General features: G+C 36.5%; 1 protein-coding gene across 9 annotated transcripts in view; it reads right to left on the bottom strand.

The window, feature by feature from the left end:
• Nucleotides 1–18,574, bottom strand: part of FAM172A (family with sequence similarity 172 member A) — a 508,558-nt gene that overhangs the window by 19,081 nt on the left and 470,903 nt on the right. The window lies entirely within an intron of this gene.

Raw genomic sequence — 18,574 nt, 5'->3', positions numbered from 1 at the left:
TTTACTAAAGGATTGTAAATTCGCATAGAAGTAAACAAGGGAATGCAAAGAATCACAAAGTACTTATTTCCCTAAGAACAAGTTTCTGATTCTAATATTCCACACACTTAGCAAAGAGCTTTACTGAGTCCCAAGTTCTTTCACTGTAAAATAACACTGTTGAAAAGGGCTGGTACAACTCTACAGATATGTTGTCAGGCTTCTCCTCCCAGCTTACGCCCTTTCTGCTTAACTGGTTACCTATGGCTGCCACTTTGAGACGAGAGAGAGACAGAGAGAGGGAGAGAGAGAGAGACAGAGAGAGAAAAGCTAGGGCAGGGAAAAATGAGACAGAGAATGAATTGCATTTATTTCAGAACAAAACAAAACAAATGTGAATTTACTAGTTCAAATATCCAAATCTTCTGTGGCCATCCTCCTTTCTCAATTGTGAATTTTATTATAAAGGATATATTGTGTGTGGAGAGAGTTTTCTCAGAACTCCTGTGATTAGTTTGTACATGCATTCATTGTATGCCAGACACTGTTTCTCGGTGTTGGGGATGCAGTGGTAAGAAGGAATATAAGGGCTCTGCACGCTTGCTAGTGGAAAATAACAACAAATAAAAAATAAACCAATGAATATGCTAACTTCAGAGAGTTAGAACTACTAAGAAGAAAACCTAATAGGGGATGTGAAGAGAATGAAGCGGGAGATGAGGTGGGAAGGAGAAAGAAGGCCATCAGTTTCAATTGGGTGAAGAACACTTTTGACCTGAGACCTGAATGGCAACAAAGAGGCAGGTGAAAGTCTGTGGGCAGAGTGCTTTAGGCAGAGTTGTGGAAGAACAAGTGCAGGGGCTCTAGAAGGAAAGAGGTTGTCATTGAGGAACTCAAAGGTTAGCATGACTGAATCATGGTGGGTGAGGGGAAAGTGGTGTAAGATGACTCAGAGAGATGGGCAGCCTCCAGGCCATGTGAAATCTTGCAAGTCATAGTGAAGGGTTTTTTTTATTCCAAGTTTATTGGGAGATCTGTTTACAGGGTTTTAAGCAGAGAAGAAATATAAATGAACTAGCATTTTAAGAGTACACTGGCTGGTAGGTGGAGAATGGGTTATGGAGAGTCAGAAGGATGAATGTAACCCTTCCTGACTGCATTTACCAATTCATCCTGCCTCTAGAGCATTCTCTGGGACTCTCTTTTACACAGTTCAGAGTACAAAAATTCAGTTACTGCTAATTCACATATAAGGAATAAAATCAATCTTGTACTAATAGTAATATGCAGCAGGAGTTGAAAGAGGCCCCAGTAAAACAGTATTTGAAAGTAGTAAATTAAAAAATGGAGTTGAACTAGAAATAATATTTTGCTAACAATTCTGCTTCTGTCATATACTCTGATGTTTCTAGTTTCTCAGCCCTTAGAAGGACTGTTGTGTGTGGTGGTAAGGCATTGGGATGGGGAATACACTGTCATAGTATGCCATTTCTGCAATCAGTCCAGAGGTAACTGGTGGGTTTACTCTCCAGGCAGGCTCTTCTACTGAAGTTCTTAATTTCTACAAATGGTCACAATATTCTCTTATCTACTCTACCTGACAGCCTGAGTCATCTTTTATTTTTCTCTCTCTTGTTCGCTGCCTCCTGATCCAATCAGTTAATAAATTCTGACAATTAAACCTCATGAAAGTTTGTTCTTCTTTTCCATTCCCTGTGCAATCTAGAGTGATCTAGATTTAATGGTAGATCATTTAGAGTTCAGAAATCCCTCCTAACTGATTTTATTTGCCGTCTTTCCCCTTTCTCCCATGTAGTATGATTTTGTGCCCTGCTACCATATGAAAAATTCTAAGGTATCACTTGTGTCACATACCTCTTCCCATGCTTCAAAATATCCAATGGTTCCTCATTATATAAAATTAGGTAGAAATTCCTTAATTAGTTTCAAGGCCTTCTAGTCTCTGGCTCCAGCCTCCTTTTCTAGGTTTGTCATAACCTCAAGTCTCCTTGTATAAATATCCCCTAACCTGTCAGGCCCAGTTCAATGGACATTCCTTAAGACTTTTCAAATTCTTAATACCGCTCCCTTTACTAAACATCTTTACTCAACATACTCTGTCTTACGTTTCTGTATTAGCTTATGTGTCTTTAAAATTATAAAGCAATGCCCAGGCCCACACTGCTAAAGGTAAATCTCAAGGAATAGATACCTGTGATTCTTTTGAGTCCAATCAGAGATGAGATTACTATAATAACGTTTTTTGAAGGCAGGGGTCAGACTTATCTTCAACACAGGCTGATAAATCTACCCTGTCTATATATATCTGAGACAGGGTATTGCTCTGTCACCCAGGCTGGAGTATAGTGGCACAATCACGGCTCACTGCAGCCTCTGCCTCCAAGGCTCAAGAAATCCTCCCACCTCAGCCTCCCATGTAGTATGATTGTAGAGATGGGATTTGCCATGTTGCCCAGGCTGGTCTTGAACTCCTGGGCTCAAGTGATCTGCCCATCTTGGCCTCCCACAGTGCTGGGATTACAGGCATGACACACCATGATTGGTTGCAAATCTACCTTATATTTAAGTGTATGCTAGCTCTCAGAGTTAAGAAAGAAATTCCTCTAAAATGGAAATATAATGACAGTTGAATACTCCATAATTAATGCTGAAAAAAGTAGAATATATTTCTTGCCTTCTCCAACAAACTGATGAGGTTGACTCAGGTAGCCATAGTCCATTAACAACTAGTTGATAAACACTGACAAATACTCAAAGTATCTTCCAGATCTCTTTAGCTAAAATGTTGCGCTTATTAGTAAATACATTTTACTAGCATCAAACAGTTTTAGTGTCAGCACTGAGAACTCACAGAAGGTCAAACTTTAACTGTTCATGAGCTTATATACCCAAGATGTAGTTGACTTGGCCCAACTTTGAATGCAGATGGAAATATATCAAATATAAAACAGTAAAGATGAGATTCTAAATAAAATTTCATTTCAATAATAATACTGAAGTTTCATTTCACAGATAAGGAATCTAAAGTCCAGAGAGGTTATGATAGGCTAAAGTTAAACGGGGCAAAAACCCTACTTTTTCAGTTTTTCTTTGTCATTTTCTTTTCTTTTTTTTCTTGTGAGATGGAGTTTTGCTCTTGTTGCCCAGGCTGGAGTGCAATAGCTCGATCTCAGCTCACTGCAACCTCCACCTCCCAGGTTCAAGTGATTCCCCTGTATCAACCTCCCGAGTGGCTGGGATTACAGGCATGCACCACCATGCCCAGCTAATTTTGTATTTTTAGCAGAGACGGGGTTTTGCCATGTAGGCTAGGCTGGTCTCCAGCTCCTGACCTCAGGTGATCCACCCACCTCAGTCTCTCAAAGTGCTGGGATTACAAGTCTGACCACTGTGTCAGGCTAGTTTATACTAACTTAACGTGTACTTGCTGTGCTTTACTAGTCATTTAATGTATGAGAAATACTTTGTTTTATCTCCAAATTATTTGAGGAGAAGGCCCCCAAATTATTTATCCTAGAAATCACAGTTGAAGCTTTATAAATGTTTGTTGTATGAATAGGTTTCATAAACAGAATTAACCATAAAAATTATGCTTACACATGTTACGAAAAACTTAGAAACTTGGTTTTTGTGCTATTTGATGATGATTCCCATTTTGAAGTTAAAGAAGTGGGGCCTACAGAAGATAATGGCAGTAAAAACTTGTGAATGTACAAAGCTACTGGTGTTCTGAATACATGGATAAATTATTATATGAACCTCTGTATCCACAGCATAATTTTTTATTGCTTTGACAGACTTTCAAAAGCACAAATCTTGGTTTGTAGCCACTAGAAAGAGAAGGAAATAGGTGGTACAGATTACCCAGTCACTTAATGATTTGGAATTGTTCCAAAGACCATAGACCAATTTGGGGATAATCGATATATTTAAAATACTGTGTGCTATAGACTGAATGTTTGTTTCCCCTCAAAATTCATATGTTGAAACTGAATCTCTAATGTGGTGGTATTTAGAGAAGGGGCTTTTGGAAGGTGATTAAGTTATGAGGGTGGAAACCTCATGAATGGAATTGTGCCCTTATAAAAGTCACCCCAGAGATCTCCTTCACTCTCCTTCTTCCCTGTGAAGACACAGTGAAAAGATTGCTGTCTATGAAAAAGAAAGCAGGCCTTCATCAGACACTGAATCTGCTGGTACCTTGGTCTGAGACTTCCCAGCCTTCAGAACTGTAGGAAATAATTTTTTCTTTTTTTTTTTTTTAAGAGAGTCTCCCTCTGTAGCCCAGGTTGGAGCGCAGTGGCACAATCTCAGCTCACTGCAACCTCCGCCTCCCGGGTCCCCGTACAAGCAATTCTCCTGTCTCAGCCTCCCGAGTAGCTGGGATTACAGGCACTCGCCACCATGCTCAGCCAATTTTTGTATTTTTAGTAGAGATGGGGTTTCACCATGTTGGCCAGGCTGGTCTTGAACTCTTGACTTCGTGATCCGCCAGCCTCGGCCTCCCAAAGTGCTGAGATTACAGGCATGAGCCACCGGGCCGGGCCAGGAAATAAATTTCTGTTGTTTACAAGCCACCCAGTCTATCACAGTCTGTTATAGCAGCCTGAATGGACTAAGACACTGAGTTTTCCAATCAACACATGATATATCTTGCCATTTATTTAGGTCTTCTTTAATGCCTTTAATAAAGTTTTATCATTTTGTTCATAGAGGATTTGCACTTCATATATTAGACTCATTTATTCATTAATTCATCTATTTATGATTATACTTTTTGAGATAATGTAGATTCATATGCAGTTTTATGAAATAACTGAGAGGTATTGTGTTACTTTTATCATTTTCCCAATGGTAACATCTTGTGAAGCCACAGTACAATATGACAATTGTGATATTGACAATGTCAGTGAAGATACAGAACATTTCCATCACCATAAAGATTTGTCATATACTGCCATTTTATAGCCACCCCCACTTCCTTCCTCCAACTCCCCTCCTTAACCCTGGGCAACCACTAATCTTTTTTCCATTTCTACAGTTTTGTAATTTTTAAGAATGCTGTATAAATGAAATCATATACCATGTAACCTTTTGGAATTGACTTTTTTTAATCCAGCTTAATTCTATGATGATTTATCTAGGTTGTTCTGTGTCAACAGTTTGTTTCTTTTTCTTCTTCTTCTTCTTCTTNTTGGTCAGGCTGGTCTTGAACTCCTGACCTCATGTGATCCACCCGCTTTGGCCTCCAAAGTGCTTGGATTACAGGCGTGAGGCACCATGCCTGGCCTTCTTTTTATTCTTGAGTAGTATTCCATGGTATATATCACAGTTTGTTTAACCATAACCATTCCCCTGTTGAAGGACATTTGGACATTTGGGTAGTTTACAGCTTTTTTTTTTTGTTTTTGTTTTTGGCTATTATAACTAAAGCTGCTAAACATTCACGTGGAGGTTTTTGTGTGAACATAAATCTTAATTTCTCTGGGATAAACACTGTTGCTTCATTTCTCTGAGATAAATGCAAGAATGCAGTTGCTAGGTTGTACGTTAGTTGCATGTTTAGTTTTTCAAGAAATTGGCACACTGTTTCCAGATCCATTGTGCCACTTTATATTCCCTCCAGCAATCTATGAGCAATCCAGTATCTCTGCATATTTGCCAGTATAAGTCTTAAAGTTAGGTAGACTGATTTTTCATATTTTATTCTTCTTTTCAAAAATTGTGTTAGGTGCTGTAGTTACTTGCCTTTCCACAGAAATTTAGAATAATTTTGTCTATATCCACTGTGCCATCAAGGATTAACCTTGACCAAAGAGAGGACTGGCCTTTGCCCTCAGCTCCTGGGGGGTAATCTCTTAGCCCTGGGAATATCCTTCCTGATATGAGTGGCTTCATTTACTTGGCGCTTTGGACTATGTTGCATCAGCCTGACCTTTAGGGGGTTTGGAGACTAAAGTTTGCCCTGTGGGTGGTTAACATGTTAAAGTAACTGAATTCAAATAAAAACTCTGGATACCAAGCCTCCAATGAACTTTCCAGATTTGGAATACTATGTATTCTCAACATTGTTGCTGGAAGAAACAGAGGTGTCCATGATAACTGGGAGAGGACAACTGGAAGGTCATGCTTGGAACTTTCCTGAACAATGAATGCCCTATGTGACACTTCCTTAGCTGATGTTAATCGGTATCCTTTCGGTGCAGTAAGCTGTAACTGAATGCAATAGTTTTCAGTGAGTTCTATGAGTGCTGGCAAATTACCAAACCTGAAGGTGGTCTTAGAGATGCCCAAACTTGCAGTTGATGTCAGAAGTTAGGGTGGCTTTGAGACTTCAAAATTTTACATCTATAAAAAAATCCTTCCTGGCATTTTGACAGGGATTCTGTTAAATGTATATATCAATTTGGGGAAAATTGACATCTTTATTATGTTGACTGATCAAATCTATGAACATACGTCTCTTAGCTTTTTTTTTTTTTTCAGTACTGCATATTTGTTGGTGCTACTATAAATGGATCTTTAAATATTTTAACTACTTGTTGTTGGTATATAGAAATGCATTTGATTTTTGTGTATTGATTTTGTATCCAGCAACCTTGCTAAATTAATGTTTTCATCCTAAAAAATTATCTGTGGATTCTGAATTTCCTATATAAAGAACCATATCATGTATGAATGATTTCACTTTTGTTTTTTCCTTTGTAATTCTTATATTTATTTCTTCCAATTATAAATTTAAACTATAAACAAAGTAGCCTCAAATGTATTTATACAATTAACTAAAGAGACGAACAAAATAAAGCAAATTATTATGAACACCATAAAACTGGCATCGAGTTACTATATTTTCTGTGTTGATTGATTTCTTAATGATGCACTTCAAAAGACCTAGCTCTGTCAGGTAATGTCCTTCAGTTGCTGACTACTGGTCATGAAAGTTCCCTGTCACTTTATGACAGATTCATTTGCTTCTGGAGAATTAGTTATGTCCTAACACCATGATTTCTTTTCATCCTAGTTAAGATAATGTAGAAAGAGACAATTTTTGTTACATTTAGCCTCCAAGTCTACAGTTGTTCTCACTCTGTCTGGTACTATGCTATTCTACTCCCAGTTCTCTCCCAAAAGAATTTCTTCTCTGAATGTCTTTTTTTTTTTTTTTTTAAATCCCACAATGCAGCTGCCTTCTACATGGCAAGAATTCTTAAAGGATCCTGAACTTATTTACTTGACATCACTAATACATCTTCCATTAACAGAAAAATGCACTGATTTTAAAGTAAATAATATATTCATGAATGTGTTATATAAACAGTAAATTCTTACTGTTGACTAGTTTAGAAAAAAACAAACATGTAAGATGGGACTGACTACTTAATACTGGGATAATATAACAAAGTATCAGGATAGAGAGAATTCATGTACAGTTAAACTGACATAAAGTCCCACTAAGATGATTTATGAAAAAAAATGAACAGAACTGGGTATGGCTAAACAATTACCAGGAGGGGTTATGAAAATTGTTTACAATTGGCTGGGTGCGGTGGCTCAGGCCTGTAATCCCAGCACTTTGGGAGGTCAAGGTGGGAGGATCATCTGAGGTCAGCAGTTTGAGACCAGCCTGGCCAACATGGTGAAACCCTATCTCTGCTAAAAATACAAAAATTAGCTGGGCATGGTGGTGGGTGCCTGTAATTCCAGCTACTTGGGAAGCGGAGGCAGGAGAATTGCTTAAACCTTGGAGGCAGAGGTCACAGTGAGCCAAGATTGTGCCACTGTACTCCAGAGTAGGTGACAGAACAAGACTTTGTCTCAAAAAAAAATAAAAAAAGTTTACAATCATAATCCTTACCCTATGGATATAGGAATACTGAACTCAATACTAAAGAGACATTTCAAAACTCTAATTGGGCTTTTCCTATAGTTTTTTTTTGTTTGTTTGTTTTGGGTTTTTTTTGCCACTGTCCTGATGACCCATGGGCTAAAATCATAAATTTTCTTCTGGGTCTGTAAATATTTACAATCTTGGGGTTTGAGATATTGTAATGGATGTAAAGTATATTTCACATGTGTTACACAATTTGTTGAAAACATACGATTTCCTATTTCTTTGCTTTGTATACTGGCTCTAAGCAATATTTTAAATTTAATTATGAGGCTATGCCACGGTGGTGGCTCATACCTGTAATCCCAGCACTTTGGGAGGCCGAGACAGGTAGATCACAAGGTCAGAAATTCGAGACCAGCTTGACCAACATGGTAAAAGCTTGTCTCTACTAAAAATGCAAAAACTAGCCAGGCGTGGTGGTGTGCGGCTGTAATCCCAGCTACTCAGGAGGCTGAGGCAAGAGAATCACTTTAACCTGGGAGGCGGAGGTGCAGTGAGCCGAGAACGTGCCATTGCACTCCAGCCTGGGTGACAGAGTGAGTCTGACTCAAAATAAATAAACAAATAAATAAAAGAGGACATGAAAGTGCTTTTCAAGTGTTTTAAAATCAGGTGATAATTATTATTACTTAGATCTTGTTAAAGTAGAAAAGGATGGGAATTATTTCCCAAATAATCTCAAATATATCCCTTAGGCATCACTGTAGGTGGATGGCATCTATTATTTTATTTCTATTCTACAGAGAAAAGTTAAAAAGTCATATTGATGAGAAACACCTGTGAGTCCACTTATAAGATTAATATGGAAGAGTAAATTTGCACATGAAAAAAAACAAGATGTTGGCTACTGAAAGATGTCTTGAGTTGGTCAGATTTCAATATTTTTGAGCCAACAATTTATATCCATCAGCAGAATGTTTTTCAAGAGAAGTTGTAAATGAAGGAAAACCTATAGTATCAAGACAAAGTTACTTTAGGAACCACAATAATAAAAAATGCTATGACCCATTTACTAGGAAAAATATTTAAAAATTCTAACAAAGGGGGATAGGAAATGATAAACTTTTACAGTGATTTAATAGTAAACATTTTAATAATATCATATTAAGAATACAGTAAAAAAGCTACCTTTGCTTGTTTAATAGTTATTTATTCATACCCTCTATTGAAAAGAGCATGTGGGATGACTTATATATACATTATAGAAGGAAAAAAAAGGGACGAAGAATAAATGAAGTCACTCTTTGTTTGGAGATGTGGTAAGAACTTGTTTATTTGCCAGTTTATGGACAAAAATTTGGCTCTCAGCTTCCTTTTGGGGATTATTTATTATTTTGAGACAGGGTCTTGCTCTGTCACTTGGGCTAGAGTGCAGTGGTGCGATCATGGCTCACTGCAGCCTTCATTGCCCAGGTCTAAGTCATCTTTCCACCTCAGCCTCTGGAGTAGCTGGGATCACTGGCATGTGCCACCCTGCCTGGCTGATTTTTATTTTTATTTTTTTTTGTAGAGACAGAGTCTCCCTATGTTGCCTAGGCTTTTTTTGTTGGAGTACGGTGGCCAGAGTCTCACTCTGTCACCCAGGCTAGAGTGCAGTGGCACTATCATGGCTCACCTTAACCTCAAACTCCTGGGCCCAAGTGTTCCTCCTGCCTCAGCTCCCCATGTAGCTAGGACTACAGGAGCCCACCACAATCCCCGGCTAATTTTTTTGTTGTTGTTGTTTGAGACACAGTCTTGCTATGTCACTCGGGCTGGAATGCAGTGCGTGATCTCAGCTTACTACAACCTCTGTTTCCTGGTTCAAGTGATTCTCTTGCCTCAGCCTCCTGAGTAGCTGGTATTATAGGCATGCCCCACCATGTCTGGCTAATTTTTTGTATTTTTCGTAGAGACAGGTTTTTCCCATTTTGGCCAGGCTGGTCTTCAACTCCTGGCCTCAAGTGATTTGCCTGCCTTGGGCTCCCAAAGTGCTGGGATTATAGATGTGAGCCACTGCATCCAGCCCCCAGCTAATTTAAAAAAAATATTTTTTGTAGAACAAGAAATTTTATGTTGCCAAGCTGGTCTTGCTCTCTTGGCCTCCAGCAATCATCCTGCTTTGGCCTCTTAAAGTATTAGAATTACAAGCATAAGCCACTATGTCTAGCCCCTACTAACAAACGGAAAGAGGGATACACAATTGATTATTATTTATTGCATCTAGGTGGTAAAAGCAAACCACCTGTAGAGAACAGTTATTTTTTATGGTTGTGTTCCCAGTGCAGACTTTTGACTCAACACTAAAAAGCAACTCAGGAGAAGTAACTCAGAGGAACATTAAGATAACATGTTTTAGGTGACTTAATAGTCTGTGCTAATCTGGCTTGCTAAAGGGGTAAAATCAAGCATTATCTAAAGGAATGGACAGACAATATTCTTTAGATAATCATATCATTATTATTTTAATTTCTGTCCAAAAAGGATTATGTAACAGAAAGTTTGAAGTTATATTTTCTGGCAAGAACCTGGATGACAGATTATTTCTCCTATTTCTGAATACATCAAAATGCTTTAATATCAACTCTAGAAATTGTGAGGCCTAACCAGGATATGTGCCAAAATAGAAGGCCCCTCAACCTATAAAAAGAGAGTACGGAGTCCCTGGTAGGAAGGAAGGGCCAAGATTTTCTCAAAAAAGCAGTTATAGGTTCATGTCTATATATGAATGCATAGATTACAGGAGTCTCAAATTTGACGGTATGTACGTAAAACTATCAGCCTTGGTATTACTCTAGCCATATAACATTACAAGTGAATAGCCCATAGAATATGAAGGCTTTTTAAAACTCAATTTTAAGCAAATAGATTTTAATTTTTAACATGTCTTTCTAGTAATTATTATCATCATTAATAAATAAAAGTGAAAGTTAAAATTAAGTATTTACTATATTCCTGGTGTGGCACTGTGCCCCTTCATACAGTAATTCATGTGCCCTGAAAATAATCTTTCAAAATATGTAGTATTATCCTCATTTTGCTGATGAAGAAACTGAGGTCTAGAGAGGTCATATAGTAAAGGTCATGGTTCTTAGTAAGTAAAAATATAAGTGTCATGAAGGCAGAAAGTTTGTTTTGTTGACCCTTTATTCCTATGGACTGTGACAGTACCGACACATAAGAGGGTCCCAATAAATATTAGTTGAAGTAGCTTAGTCCAGATCCCAGGCTCTTATCTACAGCACAGGGCTACTAGAATATAAGCCAATTGGTGGTTTCAGTTTAAGACAGTGTGATTGCTTACTTCTTTCTGAAAGTAATGAGTTCTATTGCATTTACTGCTTGTGTTAGTATAGAAAGTGGGAAAATAACATAACACATTGGTATACCAATGTGAAATTTTAGAAGTCATTTTGGTGCAATCAAAAGTTTTAATAAGTATAAATACTCTCTATATCATATATTAATATTTTACACACACACACACACACACACACACACACACACACACAACCCAACTGTAGACTGAACCCTTAAAGGGTCCCAGAAAGTTCACAATTATCCACTGTTAATCAACAGTGGATAAGATTTGAACATATGGATGGTCCAACAAAAGAACAGACTCAAATGGAAAACATTTTCTTACTGAGAGGTCACCAGTATACCAGAAAAAACACAATATAAAGCACTTAATGCATGTTTCTATTAAATTTCCATAGGGCTTTCCTTTCCTCCCTTTATTCCTTTATTAATTTCATATTTTAGAGACAAAGAAAATCTGTTGTAAGATCCAGTTTTCCTGGTTGTATTTTTCTAAAGATGGGCACAGAACACAGAGGTTAGCATAGTAGCTATGTCAACAAATAAAACAATGATCTGTGCCACAGTGATATGATATGAAGCAGTAAATGCAGAAATCTGTGTTCTTTTTTTCTTTACATTCATATCATTATCTTTTTTGCCAAAACAGCACCTTGAATATGTCTTGAGTGTGATATGATGAGTATGTGCTCTGGGCTGACTCAAGATAGCAATCTTAGATAAGCTACAAACAGAAACCTATTGGAAAAAAGAGCCTCAAGGTCAATGCTTCTAACTTTAGATAGCCAATCAATAGGTCATTTCCTAAACATGAGGTTTCTGTGTAATCATTCCAGCTCAGTATTTTTAAAGAGAATAATTTTCTCCAACATAGCTTGTTGTAGACTAACACAGAAGGCAACATTTTCACTTTTATATTAATTCATATCTTTCCTGATATGAAAGAACAAACAAAGGATGAAGGGCAGCATGTGGGTCTCATTGAAATATGCTGAACTTCAAAAATCTTGTTTTTCATCTTTAAAGATGAAATAGAGAAAATGTTAAAAATAGAATATGAAAAAATATATATAGGATGATGCAACCCCAAGACACTGAAGTGTAGTATCTAAAATGATTATTAGAGAATGTTTTAAAAATTTTGGGGAACAACTGTCACTTGAATGTTAAACTTGTATTTTATACATACAAGACAAAACACTATGTATACTCCACAATCAAAAATAATTTATACTTTATTTCAGAATCAGAAGAAATATGTAACTTCATGATCAGAAGAAATATGTAACTTATTCAGAAAGGTGTGTCTCTTGCAATTTGAACTTATAAGAAAGTAATTCTACAAAAAAGGATTTTATTAAAAGTTAGTTTTAGTATTCCTAACTATGGACTATCATTTTTTTTTTTTCCTATACCGCACAGTTCAGAGCAGCTGCATGGACTGTCATAATAATACATAATTACACATTTAAAAAGAGTATTCTATACTTGAATCTTATGAAATCAGTAAGAAAAATAAGATATATCATTATGTAGTATCAATAGTTCTTTAGTTTAAAAAATTATCTCTAAAAGAGATTGAAATAATCTGACAAGGTAAATTAAAAATTTCAAGTGAAAACTATTTTAGATTTTCACAAGAATCTTCATATTCTTTAATTTATATACCCATAGTCACTCTTGTATTATTTAATCTCTCATGCCAAAAAGATAAAATAATTCTGTTTTTTTTTAATGGGGTCTCTGATGAAACCTTTTAACTATTGAAGTTTTAGGTCCCAGAGCAAGATTCTACAGATTTAAGACCCCTAGAAATGTAGACAGATGCTTAATTACACTGTTACATATGGTGGCAAACATGCACAATTTAAGTGGATATTTTTATAAACAATTCTCATTTAAAACACGTTGGAATTAAAATTAATTTGTAACTATGTCATTCTTAATAAAATTGCTCTTTTCAGCCAATATTTTTTCCATATTTCTCCTTACCTAGGTTTAGCACAATGATTTAATTATCAAATTTTTGCAAATACATTCAAACATGAAGATTTTTTTCTGGTTAGACTCTCAAGTTCCAAAGGTTCTCTTTTGAAAACAAAAATATCATAAAATTTAGTCATACATCATGTATAGTGATGTGATTCTAATGTTTCCAACTGAGATATGGAAAAACCAAATCTGAATACATAATAGTCTAAGAAAACAAACCCAGAAGTATTAAGTTTAAAAACAAATATTATTTTTAAAATAATTTCAAACTTACAAAAATGTTGCAAGAATAATACAGTTATCTCTTGAATATCCTTTACTCAGATTCAACAATTTTAAAAAAACATTTGTCACATTTGTTTATCACTCACTTTTTCACTTTGTGACACACATATATGTGTATACATACATACTATTATTCTGTACTTGATAGTAATGTTTCAAATATCATGCCCTTTAGTATGTACTTCCTAATAGCAAGAAAATTCTCTCATGTAACCACAGTATAGTTATCAAATTCAGAAGATTTTACATTGGTATGGTATTTTTTACTCCACCATTTGTATTAACATATTAACATGTTCATCTTGCTAGTTTTCCTTATAGCCCTTTTTACTTTCTAGTACAGGATCCAGTTCCGGATAACATTTCTTTTTCCTTTCTGATAAAGAGTCTTTCTTTGTTACCCAGGCTGGAGTGCAACCGTTCGATCTCGGCTCACTGCAACCTCTGCCTCCCAGGTTCAAACAATTCTCCTGCCTCACCCTCCAGAGGAGCTAGGATTACAGGTACATGCCACCACACTGAACTAATTTTTGTATTTTTAGTAGAGATGGGGTTTCATCATGTTGGCCAGGCTGGTCTCGAACTCCTGACCTCGTGATCCGCCTGCCTCAGCCTCCCAAAGTACTGGGATTACAGGCATAAGCCACCACGCCCACTTTTTTTTTTTTTTTTTTTTTTTTTTTCAAATTTTTTTTCTTTTTTTTTTTTTTTTTTTTTTTTTTTTCGACAAAGTCTTGCTCTGTCACTCAGGCTGGAGTGCAGTGGCACAATCTCAGTTCACTGCAAGCTTCATCTCTGAGGTTCAAGTGATTCTCCTGCCTTAGCCTCCCTAGTAGCTGGGACTATAGGCACCCACAACCATGCCTGGCTAATTTTTGTATTTTTAGTAGAGATTGAGTTTTGCCATGTTGGCCATGCTGGTCTCAAATTCCTGACCTCAAGCGATCCACCTGTCTCGGCCTCCCAAAGGGCTGGAGTTTACGGGCGTGAACCACTGCCCAGGATCACATTTTGAAAACGATTAAGATTAATAGAGGCCAGGGATGGTGGCTCACACCTGTAATCCCAGCACTTTGGGTGGCTGAGGTAGGCAGATCACTTGAGCTCAGCAGTTCAAGACCTGCCTAGGCAACATGGTGAAATCCCATCTCTACAAAATATACAAAAATTAACCAGGTGTGATGGTGCACATCTGTCGTCCCAGATATTTAGGAGGCTGAGGTGGGAGAACTGCTTGAGTCCAGGAGGAGGCTGAGACTGCAGTGAGCTATGATCAAGTGACCACACTCCAGCCTAGGTGACAGAGTGAGACCCTGTATCAGAGAAAAAAAAAAAAAAAGATTTAATAACTATTTCTTCTTATTTTAATTTTATAGGCTTTTAAAAGATAGTTTTATTTGGCATCTTTTATAAGATTTACTTATTTTAATCTGAAACTTCAGAGTGACAACACTAATTTTATCACTAAGTTTTATGACATTTTAAGTAAATTACATTAGTAAAAACATAAGAATACGATTAAAATATGTTTGACTAAGTTTACATATCTCCTCCACTGAATGATTACATTGAATACCCATCCTTTATTTTATGAAGAAACTTACAACCCAGGAAAGAAGGAAATTCCCTGCTATCTCAATGTATGTCTTCCTTCAATTTTGCTATTATTTCTTGGAGCGTTAACTGTAGTAAAATTAAACTCAGTTAAATTTTCCACTTGCTAGGAGTTCTAGTAAAAGATTTGATGGAGGGGAGATTGAAATCAGTGACTAAAGTGAAGTTTCCAAAGTATTTGAGGCTTATATTTAACTATGATAATTTTCTTCTACAGCCATTAGAAAATGTAGAATTAACTGCATACATGGATGCTGAGGGCTTAGAAATAGTGTACACAGCTGAACTGAGGGACTTAAAATTTAAGATCTATTTCTGGCTACTCTATCAATATACTTGAAGTTCTAGATAAGCTATTTAACTTTAATTTGTCCTGATTTCTTTATTCCTAAAGCTAGAAAGAATATTGTTTACCATACAAGGAGAGTACTAGGATTTTAGATTGTTAACCTGTGGAAATTGTAATATAAAATGCAGCAAAGAAGCACAAACATATCTATTATAAAGAGTCATTTCAAACAAATATTTACCCAGGAGAACAAAGAAATGACTTTACTGTTCTCCCTAAGTTTGCTATAGAAAAAAGTAGAAAACAGATTAAGTTAAAAAAAAATTGAAATCACCAATAAATCCTACTTTTCAGAAATAACAAATTGGAACGTATCTTTTCAGACATTTTTTTCTGACACATAAACATTCACTTTATAATTATTTTTGTCTAAAAATACATTATTTTATTAATGGAAAAGTTAACTATATTTCAAAACAAATGCATTTTAAAAATGATACTATACTGAGGGTTCTTATCCTGGCAATTGGTTAACCCTCACATTGGTCACAATGATAAACTCTGGACAAAATATAAAATACAGCTATATGATAGGATTGGAGAAGCAACCAAAAGCAGGTAGAGACTGGAAGAGATTAAACCCTTCAAAGAAGTTGCCCTTCACCTGAGAGAACCTGCCTTCCTGCATAAGCAGCCTAGCTAGAATCCAAGGAGAAGGCTGAAATTTTATTGGCCTAAGGTGTCAAAGGATGGAGTTTGGGGATGTCAGAACAGCTGGAAATCAGGAAGGTAAATTCCTCACAAAAATGGACCAACTATGAATGGGAATAGTTCCAAATCTGTGTATAAATTATTATTATTTTTTTGGTTGAATTCTGAAGTGTGTTTGCATGAGAAGACTCAAAAGAGCTGACAGAAGGCTTACAGCTAGAAGTCTGAAGAACATGATCAGATATTTAGGCTGCTGCCCACCGCAGAACAGATGGTTTAGACTTGGTATCTTTCCAAATTAAAGAGGCTTGATGAACACCTTGGGCATTGCACAGAAACTCATAAAGGCTATTCCTCAGAAATGAAGTTAATGTCTTGGGTCCCAGGGTTTACCCTAAAATTAAGGGCAAAACTCATCATAACAAGATGTAAAACTAAGCCTGAACAACGCCAAGGTAATCAGCCACTAGATGCCCTCTAGAATAAAAACCAACACTCTTCAGAAGAATATGACAGAATCCAGAGACTGAACAACTCATCATTCATAATATCCAACATATAATAAAAACTTAATGAGTATGCAAAGAAAAAAGAAAATGTGCTCTGTGGTCAAGAAGGGGGAAAAAAAACCAGACTTGAAGATAACTCAAATGTTGAAATTAGTAAACAAAGACTTTAAAGAAACCATTATAAACATGTTCAAGCACTTGAGGAAGTGGCTATAATGGGATAAAAATATAATACTTTAACAGACAAATTGAAACCTTAAAACACAAAATGGTGATTCCTGAACTACAAAGTATAATATCTGAAAGAAAAATTCACTGGATGGACGTAATAACAGCCGATAAAAGACCAAAGAAAGCCTCCATGAACTTGCAAACTGATAAATGGGAATCACCTAAGCTAAGAATAGAAGAAAAACAGATTGGGAAAAAAGATAAACAAAGCATAAGTGACCTGTGAAGCAGTGTAAAGTCACCTAATTTATATGTAATTGGAGTCCCAGAGTAGAAAAAACAGAGAATAGGGCAAAAATATATATATTTGAAGAAATTATACTCCTGAATCCCAAATTTGGTAAAAAAACATTAACTTAAGAACCAAAGAAGCCCAGCAAATACTAAACAGGTTAAATGCAAAGAAAATTCACAACTAGGTTGGACATGGTGGCTAATGTTTGTAATCCAGCACTTTGGGAGGCCAAGTGAAAGGATCCCTTAAGCTCAGGGGTTCGAGTGCAGCTTGGGTAACATAGCAAGACCTTGTCTGTACTAAAAAAAAAAAAAAAAAAAAAATTATCCAGGCATCGTGATACATGCCTGTAATCCCAGCTGCTTGGGAGGATGAAGCAGGAGGATTGCTTGAGCCCAGGAGATCAAGGCTGCAGTGAGCTATGACTGTGCCACCACACTCTAGCTGTGGTGACAAAGCAAGATCATGTCTTAGAAAATAAACAAAAAAGAAAACCACATGGAAAAAAATATATGCCATATGTAGATTAACACTGATAGAGATGATAGCTAATTTCTCATCAGAAACAATAGAGGCCAGAAAACAATGAAATGACAACTTTAAAATACTGAAATACTTTTTTTTTTTTTTTCTGAGACAGGGTCTCACTCTGTCACTCAGCTTGGAGTGCAGTGATGCAAACAGGGCTCAACACACCTTTGGACTCCTGGCTCAAGCAACCCTCCCATCTCAGCCTCCTGAGTAGATGGGACTACAGGTGTGTACTTTATTTTTTGTAGAGAAAGGGGTTGCACTATTTTGCCTAAGCAAACTTTTGAGCTCAAGTTATCCTCCTGCCACTCAAACTCCTGCCTCTCAAACTCCTGGGCTCAAGTTATCCTTCTGCTACTGCCTCCCAAAGTGCTGGGATTATAGGTGTGAGCCACTGTGCCTGGCCAAGAATATCATTTCAACCAGAGAAAATGCCTTTTAACAAAAATTAAGGTTTAAAACAAGAAATTTTCAGATAAACAAAATCTGAGAGAATATGTTTCAGACAGATCTACATCACAAGGCATGATCGAAGTGTTTTAGGCTGAAAGAAATGACATGATAAAACTTTAATCTACAAGAAGCAATGTCCAGCACTGGAAATGACAAACATGAGTGTAAAAATAGACTATGTTATCTTCTGTTATTTTATTAAAAAGTATGACTGAATCTTAAACACAAAAATTATAAAAATATATTGTTTGATTTTAATGCATAGGGATGTAAAAGATATGACAACAATAACATAAAGGACAAGAGGATATTATACTGGTGGAATTATACTATGTAAGCCCCTTAAATTTTCCATGAGATTGTACAATATTAACTCTAAGACTATGAGAAGATAAGGATGCAGAGAGCAATTCTAAATCCCTAGATCAACTATTAAAAAATGTTACAGGCTGGGTGTGGTGGCTCACGCCTGTAATCCCAGCACTTTGGGAGGCTGAGGCAGGCAGATCACGAGGTCAGGAGCTCAAGACCAG

This window comes from Cebus imitator, unplaced genomic scaffold (genome assembly GCF_001604975.1).
Source record: "Cebus imitator isolate Cc_AM_T3 unplaced genomic scaffold, Cebus_imitator-1.0 Scaffold511, whole genome shotgun sequence".
Taxonomy (NCBI): domain Eukaryota; kingdom Metazoa; phylum Chordata; class Mammalia; order Primates; family Cebidae; genus Cebus; species Cebus imitator.
The sequence above is the reverse complement of the archived record's forward strand: the minus strand, read 5'-3'. Positions and strand labels throughout refer to the sequence as shown.